Consider the following 18,793-nt stretch of genomic DNA (forward strand, 5'->3'; position numbering starts at 1 on the left):
TGACTATTTCCGCCGTGGAAAATGTCGTATTTAGGAAACGCCAGTGAGGCGAACAGTTTCTGCGAGTTTTACTGTAAATTACGTCTGGTGCCGATATTACGCCACACCACTAACCAGCATTTAGATTTTCGGGGGATTCATCGAATCAATCTAATGCGAGCAAGTTTTCGGATAGTGGAGGTTGTGGGACAGGACCGTAAAAAAGCAAGTGCTAAGTACCTGAAAATACGATGAAAGAAATAGATGAAAATGTTGAGGGCGCCCCTTGTTCTGTGACATGTGGCGAAGCGTTGAATAGGCAAGGGTCACCCGCCTGAAACATGAGACAGAACATTTAACAACAATGAGAAATATGCGCGTACAAAAAGTAAACAAAACAAAAAACAAACATCGCTGCAGAAACGTACCCGAGCATGAAAAAAGTATCCACGGCGAGCCATCCATTCATCATGATTTGAAATGAATACGTGAAAGGGTCTTGATGAATGTTTTCCAAGGACACTGAAATTAAAGATGGAGTTGCCGCATGCGTCGAATACGTCGCCAAGACACGGAACGCGGTACGCGAGAAAGCTATTCTTGCGTCAAAATGTGACAATTCCTTGCCAGTAAGCATATTTTCCACAGATTATTTTCACGCAAACATTTGCACGAGAATACAACAGCTCCCATAGCGTTACCACGAGCTCAAATTAAATAAAAATAAGTGAGTAAATACGCAAATAAATAATGCCTGGATCTACCAGTTTGGGGACAACGATAACAATTTCGCATTTCCCTTATACCGTGGTCTTATTCCGCAGTGAAAGCTCGATTGCATTTCGTGGAAAGAAACAGCGATTACGTGACTACAGAGATGGCCATATGAGTACCGACCGAGTGCAGATGAGTACAGAAGCCCAATTCTCCTCGCACTTCTTTTTTTTTTTTTTTAAGGGGCAAAGCCCCTTAGGGGCTCGGGCTGTCGGCGCCTCCTGTCTCGTCGTCGTCGTTTCATGGTGTCACGGTACTAAAACACCGGGACACTCGTTTTCCAACGCATCGCGCTAGAACGTTTCATCTCCGTGGGCAAAAAAGCGTAGTAAAAGAACACACCGACACATTCGATTTCCAACGCGTCGCGCTAGAACGATGATTGATTCAGGGGTTTAACGGACCGAAACTACACAAGTTATGAGGCGCGCGGTAGTGGAGGGCTCCGGATTAATTTTGACCACTTGGGGATCTTTATCGTGCGCCGAAATCTCGAACACACGGGCGTTTTTGCTTTTCGCCTCCATCAGAAAAGCGGCCGCTGCGGCCGGGAATCGAACTAACGTCCTTGTGCTTAGCAGTACAACGCCTTAGCCACTGAGCCACCGCGGCGGGTCTGCGCTAGAACGCTTCGTGCTCCGAAGACACGAGAATTTTACAGCATGGCTGTATACCTCTACCCCCAACGGTTTCATTCATCTCCGAGGGCAAAAACGCCAGGGCACCAAGAATACACTTATACACTGCATGCTTCTCCTTCACCAGGTTTCACGTTAGGGGAGATGGCCGGGGATTTTTTAAGGGGAGGGGCGAGTGATAAGGCATCCTTAGAAAATTTAGCTTTGTCAAAGGCTGAAGGCAAGCAGTGAGCATTGTCAAAGGGCAGTACCGACTCGTTCGGGGTTCATGAAAATGTAGGAGTGGCACAGCACGACCCAGCACATGCTCAGGAACTTAATGCCGTGGATGGCCCCGAGAACGCCTTGCGAGGACTTGGTGTTGAACAGCTTTTGAGCGTTGTCGTACAGCGAGAAGCACTTCATGATGTCAAAAAATATATCTGCAACAAAAGGAACAACGCGTTATTGGTGCGCAATACTGAAGTAAGAAGACACGCCGGCGCTCTGAGACTACTCGTACAAACATTTCTGGATCTGCTTCACTCTCTAGTGCATCTGAATTGGTGATCAATGGTTCCAACGCAGCAATTTTGACGAATAACGATGCAAAACATGGGACCTCAATAAAAGGTGTGACCTGCGCAGCGCTGGGAATTGCCACGCAATGCAAAACGTCGTGTTCGCGCAACAGAGCTGAATAGCTAATTCAGCAGAAAAAACGCCGTGGGGCGTCTGTAGCAGCAAAACGGCTCCCGAAATGGCCTCCGGTGCAAACAGAATAAAAGTGAAGTCATTGAACTGAATTAATTGGTCGATACGGGCTACTTGGAATGCCACCATGATATGAATTAAGTTTAAACGCCAAGCACGACTCCAGGAAAAAGATAGTGATAGGACAGATGCGCACTAACAACTACGCTTTATTTCGCATTGACGGCGATTATAAAGCTCTGAAAATACTTTCAATATCGAAAATCATATGAATATCTTTTTCCTGAAGTCGTGCTTGGCACCTAATTCACATGAAGTAATTGAATCGAAAAAGCAAAAAAAGTAAAATTTGGACTGGATGCAAATTGAGTCCAGGGCCTCCGAAATGCGAGTCGAAAACGCTCTCCCGTCTCCACTTGGGCTCCATGGCAAGCTGACTAAAGGTGGGCCTATAGTGAATGCGTCGTGGCCTTCGACCTCAAAAATGTCAACAACCGGTGCATGCAGCTTGACGTACAAGGAGTTTGACGTTGCCTTGCATGCTGTTAGACTCAGCGGTAACGTAACCCTGTTTTAAATGCTGAATATAGCCCATACAACGTACCCAGTATTCACCAGTGACGGTGAAGTCTCCCGTCGGAACCTCACGGCTATTTCACCAATTTCCATTTGCCTTTGACGTCAACAGCTATACCCTAAGGCAATCCCGTGGCACAGCTTTACCCCAGTTTAGTCGAGTGATGTCAAACAAAGCGCATACAGCGAATGACAGCAACCTGCTTACCAATGACTCAACAATGTAATCGCAGTTACACTGCGCAATGCAAGCGTGACGCCACAGCGCAGATGGACCTTATAACTGAAATCGTACGCTCGGCATCTTCATTCGCCAAATATTATTGTTCAATCCATGCGTTGATCACCAAAGTGCATTTTAACGAAGCTGAACTATAGGATTGTCTTATAGGGCATCATCAGAGCGTCACAGCCGAATCATTAATTCGCATTGGCTATAACGTCAACACACCCACTCGAAAGAACACTCTGCGGTGTTGAATTGGGCTTAAATACTTTCGAACTCCCAACTCGTCAGAATTGCTTACATGCTCCTGGACTTTGTTTGCGTTGGTTCGTATGTTTGGCCTCATCATTAGTTTAGTTTGCTTTCTTTGACCGTAACCGTAATTATTCATGATTAGGGCACACTATGAGGAAGCACAACCATGAGAGTTATTTTTTTTAATCCTCGTTTTGCAGCTTGATGTGATACGTTTCTTCTGTAGCGAAAACTTCTTGCCCCGTTTCTCACCCTCATTTATTCTCCATTGCTTGTACGCGCTCTATTTCCGCAAGTTTCGGACGGCTGTTAGTTCTTTGTTGTGCAGTTGGAAAATTAGGCTCCAAGCTCGGACTGTGCATTTTCCTTTGTTGCTATCTTGAATGCTTGCTTGTACACGCCAAATTCATAGCCACACAAAGCGTACACCAGGGCAATTTTTGAACTACTCATGTATGCGCAACGCCAAAACTTGCTGCTATGAAGTAAAAGCGTAGGCTAATTTTTGTTGTAACGTTCTAGTGCACCTTAGAGTATGCCTCGCTTGCATTTTCATTCAGCCAGCTGTTTTTTATCGACGTACGTGCTCTGGGCATAGTTTCGTACAACATACACAGGAGAAGGATCTGATGTGTTCATAATCCGTATGCTACACTGCTCGCTTAGACGCCATCATGAGCGTCACGGGAAGAGTACAGATATCTGTCTAATCGCTATTTGACTTGACTCAGAACCTTTCAATGGTTGGGAAAACAGGAGAAATGCAGCAGAAATATGTCAAAAAATATGTCTTCATAGGTAATAGCAATAGGTTACCGTCTAAATAGAGGTTAAAAGTAAGTTGCATGCATGTGCACAAGGAAACATTCGCATTCGCGGTCAGCACCAAGTTAACTAGCGCGCAGTTTGCCTGCTACTATTGCTGACAGGGTAGCATACCACTAGTCACAAAGATAGAAGTAGTGTCTCTAGGTAGCAGCATGCCATTCGCGAAGTTGCAGCTTCGCATGGGACGCGAAGGGGAAGCGCGCGGGCTCCCTTTTTTGGCAACGACGTGTGGGTGATCTCTGCCAGTGGAAACATTGAAGTCTAAAAGCTCGATAGCCAGGTTTTCCAGACTTTTTTCAAACATAATGAAACTTGTTTTAGTAATAAAAACTTGGCATTTTAATTATTTTATCAATTTTAAGTAATTCGGTAAATGTACTAAACACCGTGACGCACCATTCCCAAGTTCTACCTCCTGTTCTTGGACTGCAGGTCAATACGAAATTATTAAGATTTGGTGGTGAATCAGGCGTCACTTCACGACACATGGGCACTATGAGGAGTTTCGAAAATCAATATATTGAAGAGCTCTAACCTCCACAGCAGTGGCTGAGGAAGAGCGCAGCGGTCTAATAGGGTTGACTGCAAATGCAGATGTCTGCTTGTACAGCCGGCGTCATAAGTAATTTGAACAAAGACTTGTGATTATCACAAAATGTTTCTATTACTGGCTCAATGACAGCCTTTACCGGTCTACAGGAAGATTTTTCCATTCGGAAGGACGTTTCTAATGCCCACCAATGCAGCCCGGCAGTTTCCAGAAGATGAAATTCCTGTAAATTTACAAGACCGTGTTCCAATTACTTTTTACGGCACAAATATGCAACTTCTAGCAATTATTTGATACTCCTTGATTTTAAAACACCGGGGATGTGGTTAAACAAATGGTTGCCGGTTTTTCGCGAAGGTTTTAGTTGAGTAACGGCCGGATTGACCCGGAAGAATAGCAGGCGCAAAACATTCCCCTACTAACGAAAAAAAAGAAGACAAAAATGCGAAAGATTTTTTTTCTATTTACACAGCGTGTTTTTATTTCTTACCGATCTGAACAAACATATTTTTCCATGTTTTCGCTGACCTTGACGTGTTTTCACACCCACTAAGACGCTATAAGCCAAGCCAAATATTTACTGTTCCCATGATGACCGGGCTGGACGATAATTCGAGCGCGCGTTTCTTCCTTGGTAAACTTTTGCAATGAGCTCTATGGCTCTGGGTACAGAAAACTTGCAAGCTCCGTCCAATGCTTTCATTCTTGAAAGGGATGTTGGTCAATCCTTTCCCTGCCCCGTTGATACACAGGGGATATGTCGATAGGCAAAGACAACAGCTACAGCCAACTATAGACCTATCTGAATTAAATAGCTGGCATTTAACTGATGGAGATCTGTTTATTGATCATTGTAGAGTTTTGAGTTAGGTTCCTTAGTTCCATACCGTTGAACTGCATTTTTCTGCATTTTGTTATTCGCTGTACGACGGAATTCAGCCTCTCTGATGCTAGTGCGGAAGGCTCAATCGGCGTGCAAGGAACAGCGCCCCGAGAGGCCAAAATGTATACGAGTGCTAGCGGCGTACTCACTGGGCCTCAAGTTCTTGGGATCCTGGGAACACATGCGGCGAAAGGTAGTCAGAAGAGTGCCCAGAACGCAGAGCAGTATGACGACGCCTATAACAATGCTACAGGGGGAAGAAGAAAACACCAGCACGGGTTAAGCAAAATGTACGCTCAAGAAGGCGATCGGGCCGCGTGCTGCTGTGAAAAAGAGGGGCCTTTTGTGAGCCACGCCAGGGATCAATCGATGGTTCCGTGAAATAATGCATTAAACGTGAATCGGTATTGTGATGAGGTATTGTGACGCCTATATTAAGAAAAGAAATTGACACACCAAAATTTTACCTGCAATTGATTGAAAAATAAATTACGACCGGTGCCCTATTCGTCCAAGATTTGGTGCGAGGAGTGCGAAAATGAGCGTCATCGAAAAACCAAAAAGCTATACGAAGAATGATGGTAACGTATGTTTATTTTTGCTTCACAAAATAAATGCTCACTTGGGTGCAGCATTATATTAAATGCTTATTCGAGACTCTTTTTGTCCTGTTGCTAGGCGGCTATCGGGGTGTGGGCAATCTATAGCTTTTGTGCATTCAAATATATTCATAATAATCTTATTTACGCACAGAAAAAGATTCAGCCATCTGTGCTACATGATCTTAAATACCGAGAATGACGTCGCTTCGTTACGAATTGCAACGCTGAACGTACATTCTTTGATCGCAACATCTGCAAACAAAAAATAATTTCTTGCGCCGAGTGCATGCACAAGCGTACTCCCAACAAAAATACAAAGTTTGAAGTTTTATCTCGAACAGATTACATTTCATTTCTAGGTGTGAAACATAAATGCGGGATCTGCATATCTCTACATTCACGCCCCACGGGTTGCAAAAGTAAATACTGAGTTAATTTCTCTGGTTCCATCATGCACCTAAGCATCGCTAATGTCTTCAGACCAACACTTTTGAATTAAACCTACGCGCCGGACGTCCGGGATGTATGGCGCTCATGTGCTGCCATTCGCCTGACTGCTTGGGGAGGCTACGTGCAATCGCTCCGGCGCCTTGGGCGCGCTTTGATGCGAGGCGACTATTGCCGTATGGATGCGCCAGGTATTCACTCACATGATCGCCATTTGGTTCTTCTTGATGGTTACCGGACCATCCACATCACAGTTAATGGCAGTAGCGTTCCAGTTCATCGGCTTCAAAACTGCGAAAAGAAAAACATTCATTAATTGGTACCTAGCCTCCAGTCGATCCCAATTGAGAAAATATCTTTGTGCTTCCAGCTCGGCGAAAATCATCGGGCTTTCTGCAACATGATTTTGTGCAACTAAGTGCATGTGGCAACATTTGACCTCTATCCGCGTACGCTGAGGGCTATCTTAGACCAGAATTGCACCCTAATGTGAGGAAATTATTTCGTATAAATCCGGATTTTGTTCCCGAAAGAATGAGTAGCTTTACGAGCATCTACGCAGGTTCCTCGATTATTTAATCTCGTATTCGCAAGACAGTGCAAATTGCACGAGACGTGTGTTTATTAACAGCACCTTGCTAATTGTCGAAGACAATAGAACAGCATTATTACACAAAAATGATTTTGTGTAATAGTATCTCCACTGTGACGCCTAGCTGACAAGTGAGAGAAAATGCGAATGACTGACTGTCAGGCGCTCACCTGGTATATGCACTCACCTCGTGTACGCACTGCTCATGCGCTATTCAAAAGCGCACTACTCTATATTTCTTATAAATTTCTTAAACAGATCTCTTTATGGAAAACGTAAACATTTTAGGTTGTTACTAAAGCTCACTGCATTTAGTGGCTGCCGATCGTTGTGGCGTACTCTATATGAGCAGCTACTGTTAACGTCATGAACTATAAAGCTTACAGTTGTCGATTTTCACGTAATGGCCAAGACGCATGTAGGGAGACGGTGTCTATGTAGCAGCTCCAATAAACTGCAATTCACCAGCCCGCACGCGGCCGTTCCTTGCCATTGAAGCGGCGGCTTTTACGACTGCTGTTTAAATATGCTACTGAGCATAAATCCCAACATCTTAACTAGAAGTTCCTCTTAAGTTCATTATAGGTATTCAACACGCATCATCTTGCTACAAATTCCGAACAAATTTTGTTGATCTGCTCTGCCACAATGTCGTTTAATGACCGATCACTACTCTTCAGGGAGCAGTTTCCATGAGTGGCGATGGCAGACATACCCCTTCACTCGAAAAATGGGATCCTATGCAGTATACAAAATGCCATGCCGCTCTCATTCCGTAAGGACACACAGCAGCCCACATTTTCTGAGGTAAATCGTACCCTCGGCGTTATCCCTCGACTATTTTATGTGTTCCATAAGAATGATTGATCAACGCGGACAGATGTCAGGTCGGCTGCAGGGCAATGGACAGGCCTACGTCTTGGAGGAATATTAGTCAAGAGACAAGTTTTGTGTGCCCACATTTCGGAAGCGCCATTTAATTGGAGCTCGGTACTCCAAGAGATCAAAGCCCTTTCTCGAGATGGCTCTGGCCCCTATAGTGTTGACACTGACAAAGCGCGTTGTCGAGGGCCTCGGCAGGCCAGCAGTGCAGGCATTGATTTGGCATCTACTGAATCGTTTAATTAATCTTCTGTTCTCGCTGTCTCCTGTTCCATCTGTCCCTCTCCTAGTCCTTGGGAACATCCCTGTGCACCATCCCTAGTCCCCGGTGAGGTTTCTGTCCTCATCCGAGAAGCCAAAGTTCCCCTGGGCCACTTTCTGATCTTTCTTACTCATCCCAAGCCACTGGGCTCTACTATGCAATGATTGCTCATACAGGTGCGCCGTGGGGAAGCAAACCCACGGATGTTTCTACGGAGGAGCAAAAGTTAAAAGAAGGGCATGGAGGCATGTAAGTAGAGAGACCGCTCGTCGACTCGAGTGACACGTGCAGACGCGGGTACTTGCCTACATTGATGAGGGACTCGATGTCCTGTCCTGAACAGGGAGAAGGAATGCATATGCCCAGCTTTGGGGACAAGTGGTAGAAATAGGGTGCCCCTCTGGCCATGTCTTCTAGCAGCTGCGAGGAAAGTGAGAGCATGTCAAATAATCTAGCAGTATTTGTGGTTGATTAAAGCTTATTATTATATCAACTATGTCTTTATTTCCACGTTAACGCTCCTATCTCCCATGCAGTAAGCTCCCAGGAACAAATGGAGACAATAAAACTTGCATGAAGTGATTGTGTACGTTGCTTATTATTTGAGCTGTTTAACTCGAGTCGTTACTTCGGGTTCTCCCCTGTCCTTGTCAACTTGTTTGCTCGGTCTGTTCAAGCATTTAGTTTATAGCTTCCTGCGTGTACGCAAATAGCGCTACCACGCGCAGCGACAAGGCGCAAAATTTTCACAACAAGCAAAAAAAAAAAAAAAAAACCGCGAAGGCCATCGTTATTTTGCAATTATAGGTACATGCCCTACCAGGAACGTGGGATAAGTAGCGCAGACGTATTTCAGCGGCTCGCCGAGCTCTGCGGGCCTCTTCAACTGTCAGCTGTGTTAGGCCCTGTGAAGCTGAGCAGCCCACAAGTGCTAAATCGGAGGTGGCCGCTTTTGCTCTTAGCGGATGGGCCATAACGCACCCCTCCTTCCTCCAGTGTTGTGTTGAAGATGTCCTGGTGGTAGTTGAGACGCTCCGGCTTGGGTGGCATGGGAGCGGCGAACTTGAGTGTGCAGTATTTGCCGCGGAAGGTCTCCTCGCCCGTATAGTCGTCCAGGAGGCGGATCTTGAGGCACTCGTCGTAGTTGCCGAAGTCCGACAACGTCCCCTCCAGCGTGCCCGCCGCGGGCCGGCCCGTAGAGTCGATCACTGCGTGAAAAAATACACCGTGAGCCGTGCAGGTGGGCGTGAGCAGTACACGTTTGGGACACTACAAAATATACTAATGATTTTTTCGAGCGCCAGGTTAGGTGTTTCTGGCAGTCAATATTATTATCGACCCGTTTTACCTGAAGGGTGTGTGTGCCGTTGGCCAACCGAGAAAGTTTCGCGTGAGAGTCGGCGCTGCTTAATGCAATAGTCCCCCGCGAGCTGCGAATGGATAGTTCTGCAAAAGCTTAAAGCTAGCTCCTTCACACTGCGCGAATATACCCATATGACGGAGTTACCTTTACGACATCGTACCTGAAAATGTAATCTGATTTGCTACATGTAAGTATTGAGCACGAAATGAAGGGATTTCTTAAAGTAAATGTATTTGCAGTAAATTGTACCATTATGTTAAAATCTGTTCAGAATTGCTGCGGCATGTTGTCGTAAGAGTAAGGCACGGCGACCGCTTTCACGCCACACCTTGGTAACCTATTCGAAACTTTTCAATCGCTTGGAATGACCCATTAAAGACCTAAAAACCGTTCAAAGTCGCCGGCACGTTGGCACTCAGCCCGCAGCCCGCAGCGGCTATTGGCCCCCTTTCTTGAGATGCAGCAATGAACGCATTTGATGGCCACTTCAAAAGGAATCACAACAAAAGTAACGCAAAAACTACAAGATGTATCTGCATGCCGCGACGAGCAAATTGCGCAGTGCCGTTCTGTGTTGGTGGTAACTATAGTTTTTGCAGGGCTCGAAGGCACAAAGGAAAAAGTGAAAACATTCATATGCAGCGCTGAAAGAGAACTTTAATGCAGAAATACGAGCGGATGCTCTTGCTGAGCGGCATAACAAGATCTTGAAGAGTCTATGATGAAACTGACTCACGGGGAGGTCGCACTATTGGCAAAAGTTGTACAATAATTTTAGGAGCCAGCCGGAATGATCAGGTGGAAGGACCATGCGGTTTCGTCATTGCCTACAAGTTAGCAAGAGCAAATGGTAGAAGACATATGCTTATCCCAGCCAAGACTGCGTCGTATGAGCGCAGTGTGTATACTTGGTCTAACCGAAAACTCTGCATTAAGCCTGCAGCAGCTGTGTTCGCTCCAGTTTGTGAAAAGAGCTGATTATTGTCGAGGACAGCGATTGGGGAGGCTCAGGAATTGAAAATGTCCTAACAGAAAATAAAAAAAAAGAGATCCGTCAGCCTTTTATTGAGACGGACGTTTGATTACGCTGCTTTGCAGTTACCTCTTAACTTTAAAGAATTACTTCTCAACAGCCTTGGGCCGCAACGGGAACATAAAAACAAAGCTTTCATAACCGGCTAATTCGGTGACTGGCGGTATATGCATAGCTCCTTTCACCGGTTCCAGCTGTTATGCGGAGTATTATTAGACCTTCCGCCGTCATTGAGACATGCTCCCAGGCAAACAGAAAACTAGGACCGCCCAAACCACGTATCAGTGCGACGTGTTTTTCGCGGGGAGTAGCATACCAACGAGCACGTGAGAGCGCGCGCTCCTTGTTCCGCCGGCGCACACCGGTAAACAATTTTTTTTTTTTTATCGGGCCCGAAAGAAACTGTAGCGCTGCTGTTCTGCGGCGAGCGAGGCGGAACGCGTGGCCAGCAGCCCGAGGCGAACAACGGCCACAGCAGGAAGGAAGTGGCCCTGGTCAGGGGCTTCCGAAAGGAGCGCGTTTTCCCGCCTCTCGGGGCTTCCTCTTTCTCTGCTCTCGGCTCTGCGCCGGCACACGCGGGCCGATTCTTGGCCCGCACTTCTTGTACCAATGCCAGCGGCCACCCGCGCTGTGCTGCCATGCGGTCCTGCGAGCTATAAACAGCGGACAGTGCTGAACCGGCGGCTTATCGCATCTGCCACACTCGATGTTACTAGCCGCGTGGCTTGGTGGTGTCGCAATTATCCGCAACGGAGAACTCGTGCTTCCTTTTCTTCATTTCCGATCGACTACACGCTTCGTCGTGGCTGTTTGTATTCGCAGCCCGCCAAGTGTCGAGGAAGAACAGGGTGCGCGACGGGTGTCGCGCATTATTCCCGTTTATACTCACCTTTCTCCTGTATTTATTCACTTTACTTCTTTTAATCCAAATTCCAGTTTTTCCTCTTCTCTCAGTTAGCGCCCATTTCCTGGCCGATCCCCCTGAGTGGGTACGAGCCATTTTTTTGGTACCAACCAACCAACCATTTCGCTCTCCAGCGATCACCGCAGTTGTGTTTACTCGGGCTTTTCCTTCAATCTCTGAGCAGCGTATGAACAATGTTAGTCTTCAACGCCTGAGCGGGGAATTCTGACATCGCAAAAGGCTCCCCATTTTGCGACAGCGTCGTGTGAGATTGTATTTCGCGCGGGCTTTTTTCCCGCTTTCGTTTGTTTACACAGGTACCGTACTTCTGGCATATTTTGCGACATTTGAGCAACTATTTCCTACTCATAGATATGCTCCCGATAGACTTTTCGATACTGCTATTTTATAGCATGCATAAGTATAAGCGAGATATTAGAAAAGGTGCTGGCTGCTAACGAGCGCACACTGGCCCAGTCAGTACTTTCCCAATTATTGCAAAAGCGCGAAATTTAAGGGAAACAAATGTAGCGAAAGACCGGCACCTCTTCTCATTATTAAATCTAATAATATTTCTAATTCTTACTAACCATATTAATTCTAATGCTAGCCTCCACCTCCTTCCTCCCTCCTTTCTTTCCTGTACCTTCTCATGTTTGCAGCTGTGTCTCTGGTGCTTAAGTGAGCCTACCTTTCTCAAATTTATTTGCAAGAAATTCGAAATTTTCAAATTTCTTTTCAATAATGTCATCGCACAAAGAGAGAGAGAGAGAGAGAGAGAGAGAGAGAGAGAGAGAGAGAGAGAGACTTTATCGCAAAACCCAAAACCACCGACTTCGCAAGGCTCCCCGCGTTCGCCTCCTGCCAGTATCCATGAATTGGAAACTTCACGGCGGCTGACAGAATGTGGCTCTCTGTACGAGGCAAAGCACGTCGTAGCGGGCGGCGGGAAACAGCTAGAGGATGACGTATTCACTCTTGCTCCCCTCGTCCTACAAACTTCAGTTATTAACAGCGAGGATCCCCACAAGCTCTCAGTCACTATAAAAAAAAAATTACACCATCTTCCCGTGGGGAACCATGAGGAGAATGCGAAGCATCATGGGGGTTTCGTGTAGGTTCCATTGTGTTGCCGTTATGTTGTTTCATTTATCGGAGCACGAATGGGAACGTAGTGTGAACCCCCATGTAGAGACAGAGAAATGTAGAGAAATGTAGAGACAGCGAAGAGACCGAAACCCGCGTTACCTGATCGAACACCTCCTGGTTCTCGTCTTTCTTTATTGCGTGCTCACGCTCCTACCCCGCTGCCCGCCCTCTTTGTCCTCTTCTCTGGTTGAGCTGCAAGGCGCGTGGCGCCTCCCGTAACAGCTTTCCCGCAGGAAATTCAACATCCTCCTCTAAAGTTTTCAGTTCGTCGTTTCCGTTGACGTTCAGCTTCGCGTGCCTTCATTGTATCAGTAGCTTTTTGACGTAGTTTGAATGAGTGAATGACATAAGGCGCGTTCGAAGCACATGCTCCCGTCTCGGTTAGTAGCGCAGTGGGAAGAGCGCCACGTACCTCCCGTTGCGGCCAGAGAGTCGTGGGATCGAAACCGGGCGCCGCCTAATTATTTCTTTTATTTATAGTGGACTGCGCTGACGTCAGGCCAAACGCTGACGGGGCTGAAGAGACGCGCATGCGCAGTAGAGTACGGATGGCGGACAACAACAAGGAAGGGAGGGACACAGCCCCGAGCATGAGATGCTTCGTATCTAAAAATCGAACCGAACGCTCTTTTCTGGAGGACAGGGGGTATAAACGCGAAGCTCTCCCTGTTACAAATGCAAATCCCCAATCCAACCAGCCAAAGTCCACATCTACGACAACGATGAGCTAACCGAATGGGACGTTGTGATTATATTTCGATTAGTTTGTGATTGGGTAATCAAAATGGGTTGATTCGGTTAGCTCAGCGTTGTCGTTGATTTGGACTTTGTCTGATTGGATTGTGATTTGCATTTGTATCGGAGGGAGCTTCGCGTTTCATAGTTATCACCACCAACACCACCACCACCATCATCATCATCATGCGCCCTTTGTGGAAACCTATTGTGTAAAGCTAGCGTTCCTGCAGTGGGTTTTTTCCCGACACCGCCACAAGTGAGACATAGAAAGTTTCGCTTTAAAAGAAAAGAGGCCACGGCGTCTTGAAAATGTAGAGCAGGACATAGCAGAATCACAGTAGGAGTAATGGGTAATGTTACGTAACTCTCTCCCCCCTAAAAAATACTACTTAATTTTCAAAAATTTTTCCCTATTCGTTTTCGAAGGTTCCTTCATTCAATTGGAGTTCTTTCAACACAAACGCGTATGAAAAGTTTAAACTTTTGAAAGATGTCACACGCGTTGCAATGGGTACAAAAAAGTGCAAGTAACAACAAATGTTTGAAAAGTTGTGCATTCGCCTGCATTATTTTTGAGGCTGAAAATTGGTATAGTTGTCCCTCTCATCTAGCCAGGACAAATGCGAACCCATGGTTGCACTGCCTACTACATATCAACGGAGAAGATAATGAGTGCGCAAATTGCCACCTCCGATTTGTCGCAGCAATGCAAGAACGCGGGAAAGCAGGGGTGAGTACATTTGCCAAGAAAAAGTGTGGGCTTTCCAAATACAAAAAGGGCATCCAAGAAATATTTTCTTTTCCCCCTACGTGTAAAATACGCGTAGAATGCCAATCATTGTAATGTCTTCCCGCAATATTTTACAACGGGTAGGTCTGCTCCGCCTGATAGCGTAAATACTAACACCTAGAGCCCAGTTCGAAATTACCGAAGAAAGAAAAAAATACTCGCAACATGCCGGCACGTTTTCTTACGGGGGGGGGGGGGTGAAGTGTGACGTTAATAATTATTTTACCTGTCGTGAAGTGTACAATGCAAAAAAAAAAAAAAAAAGGGCGGGGCGGGAGTGGAGACAAAAACGCAGAGCTGTTCGTTTTTAAATTTCACCATCCGCATTTTTTTCCCCCATCCGCGTAACCATACATGAGCTCGAAAAGGCCTGAGGTTGGCCAGTTCTGCTCCACGCACCGAGAATGTGAGCCCGAAATCACCCAGATGAAGCGTGCTTACAACCGAACGTAGCGTGCCACTTGCCAGTCACTCAGCGAAGTATACGATCAGGCATCCTCCTACACTGGGACGCCAAAACGAGCGCAGCGCCGTTCTCTCCAGTGGTGCGCGGCCTTCCATCACGTGTTAAGACAAAATGGGGCGAGTTCGCTTAGTCCCCTTTGTGGTAGGAATCCGCAAGTGATTCCAGCCCCGATGGTCACCCGGAAGTTCTGGGAAGGCAGTCTCGCATGTGCATATGCTTAGCATACGCACATGCAGAACTCGCACAGGGGTATCCAGCCTCATGGAAAAGCAAAGTGGCTGCAAACCCGTCCCAGATTCGGGGTTAAACCGAAATGAAAGTGTGCACACTTCGTTTCACCTCTCTCCGTTTTGTGGCAACGAGGTTATGCGGCCCTTACCCGCGTCCTATCTTTGATCTCTGCGTATACACCGTTATCAGTCCGTGCACTCCCCGTTTATTTTATGACATTCAAAGCACCCGTACCATACTATCGATGAGAAAGGTCAGCGACATTTTTAGCTCTGTTTTTCTGTGTAAAAGGGTATGGATGGTCACCCCCTTCTTGACCTGTGCGATCTGTATCAACGTTGATCTGTATACTATAAAGCAAGTATCTCAGGCCAAGATAGGCATATACTTCTAGTTTGTGTGTGTGTGTGTGTGTGTGTGTGTGTGTGTGTGTGTGTGTGTGTGTGTGTGTGTGTGTGTGTGTGCGTGTGTGTGTGTGCGTGTGCGTGTGCCTGCGTGCGTGTGCGCGCGTGTGCGTGTGCGCGCGTGTGCGTGCGTGTGTGTGTTTTGCCGCGTTAGCGGTATACGGCCTACACCACCGGATTTTTCGTTTCTTCCGAGTGAAGTTCAAAGCTGTCATCGTCAAGGCGCAAAGCAAAAAAACACGTACGCCGGGTTTTTTTTTCGTTTCTTGCTTAGGGAGGCGGGATGCGGGTATCCGACGGCCTGAAGTTAGGCTTAACTTTCCGATTTGAAGTATACCGAAACAGGTACCGGCAGTTTGGCATACAATGAGCCTCACGTTGCTTGGCACGTGTTCATGGAAATGGCGCATACCCGCAAAGGTGTAATCCAAAGCTTAGCACCGAGTTTAGGCTAAACGTTAGAACAACATACATAACGTTGTGCATAACAAGTTCGATGACGCATATTCGCAGTAGCGTATAGGCCAACGCTGACCCCAAGGTCTTTCGTTTGGTGCAAAACACAGTACTCACACAGGGTTGCATACTCACAGAACCACGCATGCCCTCAGAAACCTACCCCCGCTTACCCCGCGGGTTTTTTCAATCAAGTCACAAAGCCCACACAGGGTTACACACGCACGGAGCAGAACGCATCAGCAGCGCTGTGTTGGCCTAGTCTTCCCCAGGTTCTTCCATTTTTGTGCGAGTCTCAAAATCCACACAGTGTTACCAACATAGCACTTGGAATAGTTGCATTGTTACAAAGCACACGCGACGATAATGCCGTCGAACCACCGTCGCATCGTTTAAGCTGCTTAAGCTTTTAGTTCCACCGTCGAGCGTTCACAGGAAATTCAGCCCAGCCTAGGGCACATGAGCGTGCGCCTCGTGAGGAGCGCCCGGCGTCGTCGAGGCCTGCGCGTGGGCTTGCGCTACGTGCGGAGCTGACAAAAAAACCAGAAAAATACCGAGAGCACGTGGGCGTGCGCCTCGTGAGGAGCGCCTGGCGTTGGCCAGCTCGACGAATTCCAGTGCACTCTGCTCAGCGTTCGTAGCGTGATCTCTCGCGCGCTCTTCTCCTCGCCAGTTCACGTGCGTTCGTGCCTGAATTGGGGAGCACAGACGCCGAGTTCTCGAAGCCGGTTGCCGCGGGTGCTAACGCGGTCGAACTTGGGAGAGATGTGAAAAACTGCGAAAAAAAAAACAACCTGACCTGCCAGTCAGGGAGACCTTTCAGCGGCAAGTTCGGAAATCCATGTTAGGTGCAACATCCGGGTCTCCGACGAAGTGAGAGGGGCCGCCAGCTGTGCTGTTTCTCCCGTCTTGCACCACTAGTGCAAACTGCGCCTTCCTGCATCGCTCAGTCGGCAGTGTATACCTAGGTCCGTAAGGAAACCCCGCAATAACAAAGGAAAAATAAATCTCGGACGTTCAGGGTAAGGTAACACGCTATACATCCGACCATGGATTTATTTCGTGGTAATTGTCAAGTAGACAAAAACAGAACAGAACAGAAAACGCCACGGGAACAACTAGGCTTTGTCTTATGATGGGAGAATGCGTGATCACTTCTCGCTGAGCTATGCCGCTCACTTTTGTGTCGCTGAGCTTTATGCTTCTGATTTTAGCGTTGCTCAGTGTGTGATGCCATGAAGCACGCGAGACAACAAACCGGCCATCTTTCGACCTTTCTAACGCCAGTACTAAAACATCGCATGCTTGACGACGTGATCAGCTACGACAATTCCCCGCCACCCTGCCTTCTTCAAGGGAGAGTAGCTTCCGCATAGAACCGGAAAGAGAGAGCACAAAGAGACCCCTCTCCCTTTAACCCCCAAGCCAGCAACTTTGTGCGCCCACTGGGCGCAAACGGAGACACAACCACTGTGCAAGCACAAGGAAAATGCCAGGCGAAACTGCCGCGGAAAGCCAACGAGGGGGACGTGTGGAAATACGGTGCATCCAAAACTGGAGCGCGATAAGCCAGGCTTTAGCGGCACGCGTGACTATACACGACAGACATAAAAGCCAGCGCACTGCGATCGTGCAGCGCTAATTATTTCGAGAGTCTCGGGCCTCTTTTTCTTTTCTCCCAGTTACATGGGCGCTGCACCTAAGTGTAGGCCCAACGTGCTTTTATTATTCTGTTAACGCCGCTAGCATTTATACAAGCTCATGCCTGGACGTAATTACCAAGCACATACTTGTCTGTTCGATTGATTCCTGAAGGAACTGGGCCCAGTGGCGAAATAAGCTCTAAAGAAGCGGAACTCAAATGATAACAATAACTACATAATTTACGCTTCAGTCTTTCCCGCGTCGGTAAGCTGGCATCGTACAAACTAGGAATAAATTGCACGCAATGTTAATCGCATTTCAAACGCTATCGAGATATGTCAGAGGAACCACGTAATTCTCGCGTAGCCCCGTCACCATCATTTCTACTCTTCTCGATCATAAATTTTTCCCGTCATGTATATATTTTTCAACAACCTACTAATTCCTGCAAAGCAACGGCACATAGGCTATTGTTAAGCAACCAAACCAGAAAAACACATCCCGTTGACGCCAGCCTATCTCAACCAAGCCAGAAACATGCCAAATGCAGCACATGCGACAGCTGCGGTCTTCCGCTGCACGTTTAAAATCTGAGCTTAGGACGCAAAGCCCAGAAGCCACAGATGCAGATACAGGTTTCCTGAATACCCATGACTACAGAGCATCGACTCTTGTCTTGTATTAATTTTAGTCGCTGTGAAAAAAATGTTGCAACGATATCTTTCACAATGAACAAGTGAACTGAGACGGGCTAGTTGGCGGATGATGCTACTTAGAAAAAACAGCGCCAAAAAACGATACGACAGGGAGTAAAGACAAACGCTCCCTTTCAATTTCAATCTTTCAATTCCTTTATATTGATTATGACAACAACAACAACAACAGCAACAACAAACGCACACAACTATAGTGGCGCTTTCTTCCGCGGGTTACAACCGCGTGAGAACACTTTACAATGTTTTTATTGTAACATTCAAATTTCCGGGATCATCTTACTTAAGGGCCACGCGCATCTCTTCTCGTCGTCACAGTTCTCGGCGATACGAAAGTTGGCAACCCCACACATAGCTCTGAACCACATCGTTTTCCCTATGGCACATTGGGTACTGCGTAGGGACGTGTCACGTTTTTGGCGTTTTTTGTTGTACCTTCTCTCTCCTTTTTTCTTGTGTGTGTGTGTGTGTGTGCGGGGGGGGGGGGGGAGGGGGAGGAGAGGTACTGCCGGTAGGTAAACTGTGTGCAGCCGCCTTAGAAGTGGTTATATTTTTTGGTGGGCGTCGGATGATCGCATTATTTGTGAGCATATCTCACGTCCGTCCGACCACGTACGCACGGTCTGGCGCTAACATAAGGCCAGAAGTATACGGGCGCCCTGGACAGGCTTTTGTAATGTGCACCACAGCAGTTCCTCGGCTACGAAGCTTGACT

The 18,793-nt window shown here is 47.1% G+C and overlaps 1 pseudogene across 1 annotated transcript in view; it reads right to left on the reverse strand.

Annotated features, from left to right (window-relative positions):
• Window positions 1-18,793, reverse strand: part of LOC144170459 (nose resistant to fluoxetine protein 6-like) — a 72,619-nt pseudogene that overhangs the window by 13,156 nt on the left and 40,670 nt on the right. The window contains exons 2-8 of the transcript XR_013322618.1: window positions 9,169-9,395; window positions 8,493-8,607; window positions 6,655-6,742; window positions 5,552-5,649; window positions 1,643-1,813; window positions 408-501; window positions 220-313 (exon numbers count right to left, since the gene is read on the reverse strand). The product of XR_013322618.1 is annotated as a nose resistant to fluoxetine protein 6-like (transcript). The remainder of the gene's footprint in view (window positions 1-219; window positions 314-407; window positions 502-1,642; window positions 1,814-5,551; window positions 5,650-6,654; window positions 6,743-8,492; window positions 8,608-9,168; window positions 9,396-18,793) is intronic.

Source organism: Haemaphysalis longicornis, unplaced genomic scaffold, assembly GCF_048455015.1.
Source record: "Haemaphysalis longicornis isolate Haplotype H1 unplaced genomic scaffold, Haemaphysalis longicornis Haplotype H1 scaffold_1, whole genome shotgun sequence".
In the NCBI taxonomy this organism is placed as follows: Eukaryota; Metazoa; Arthropoda; class Arachnida; order Ixodida; family Ixodidae; genus Haemaphysalis; species Haemaphysalis longicornis.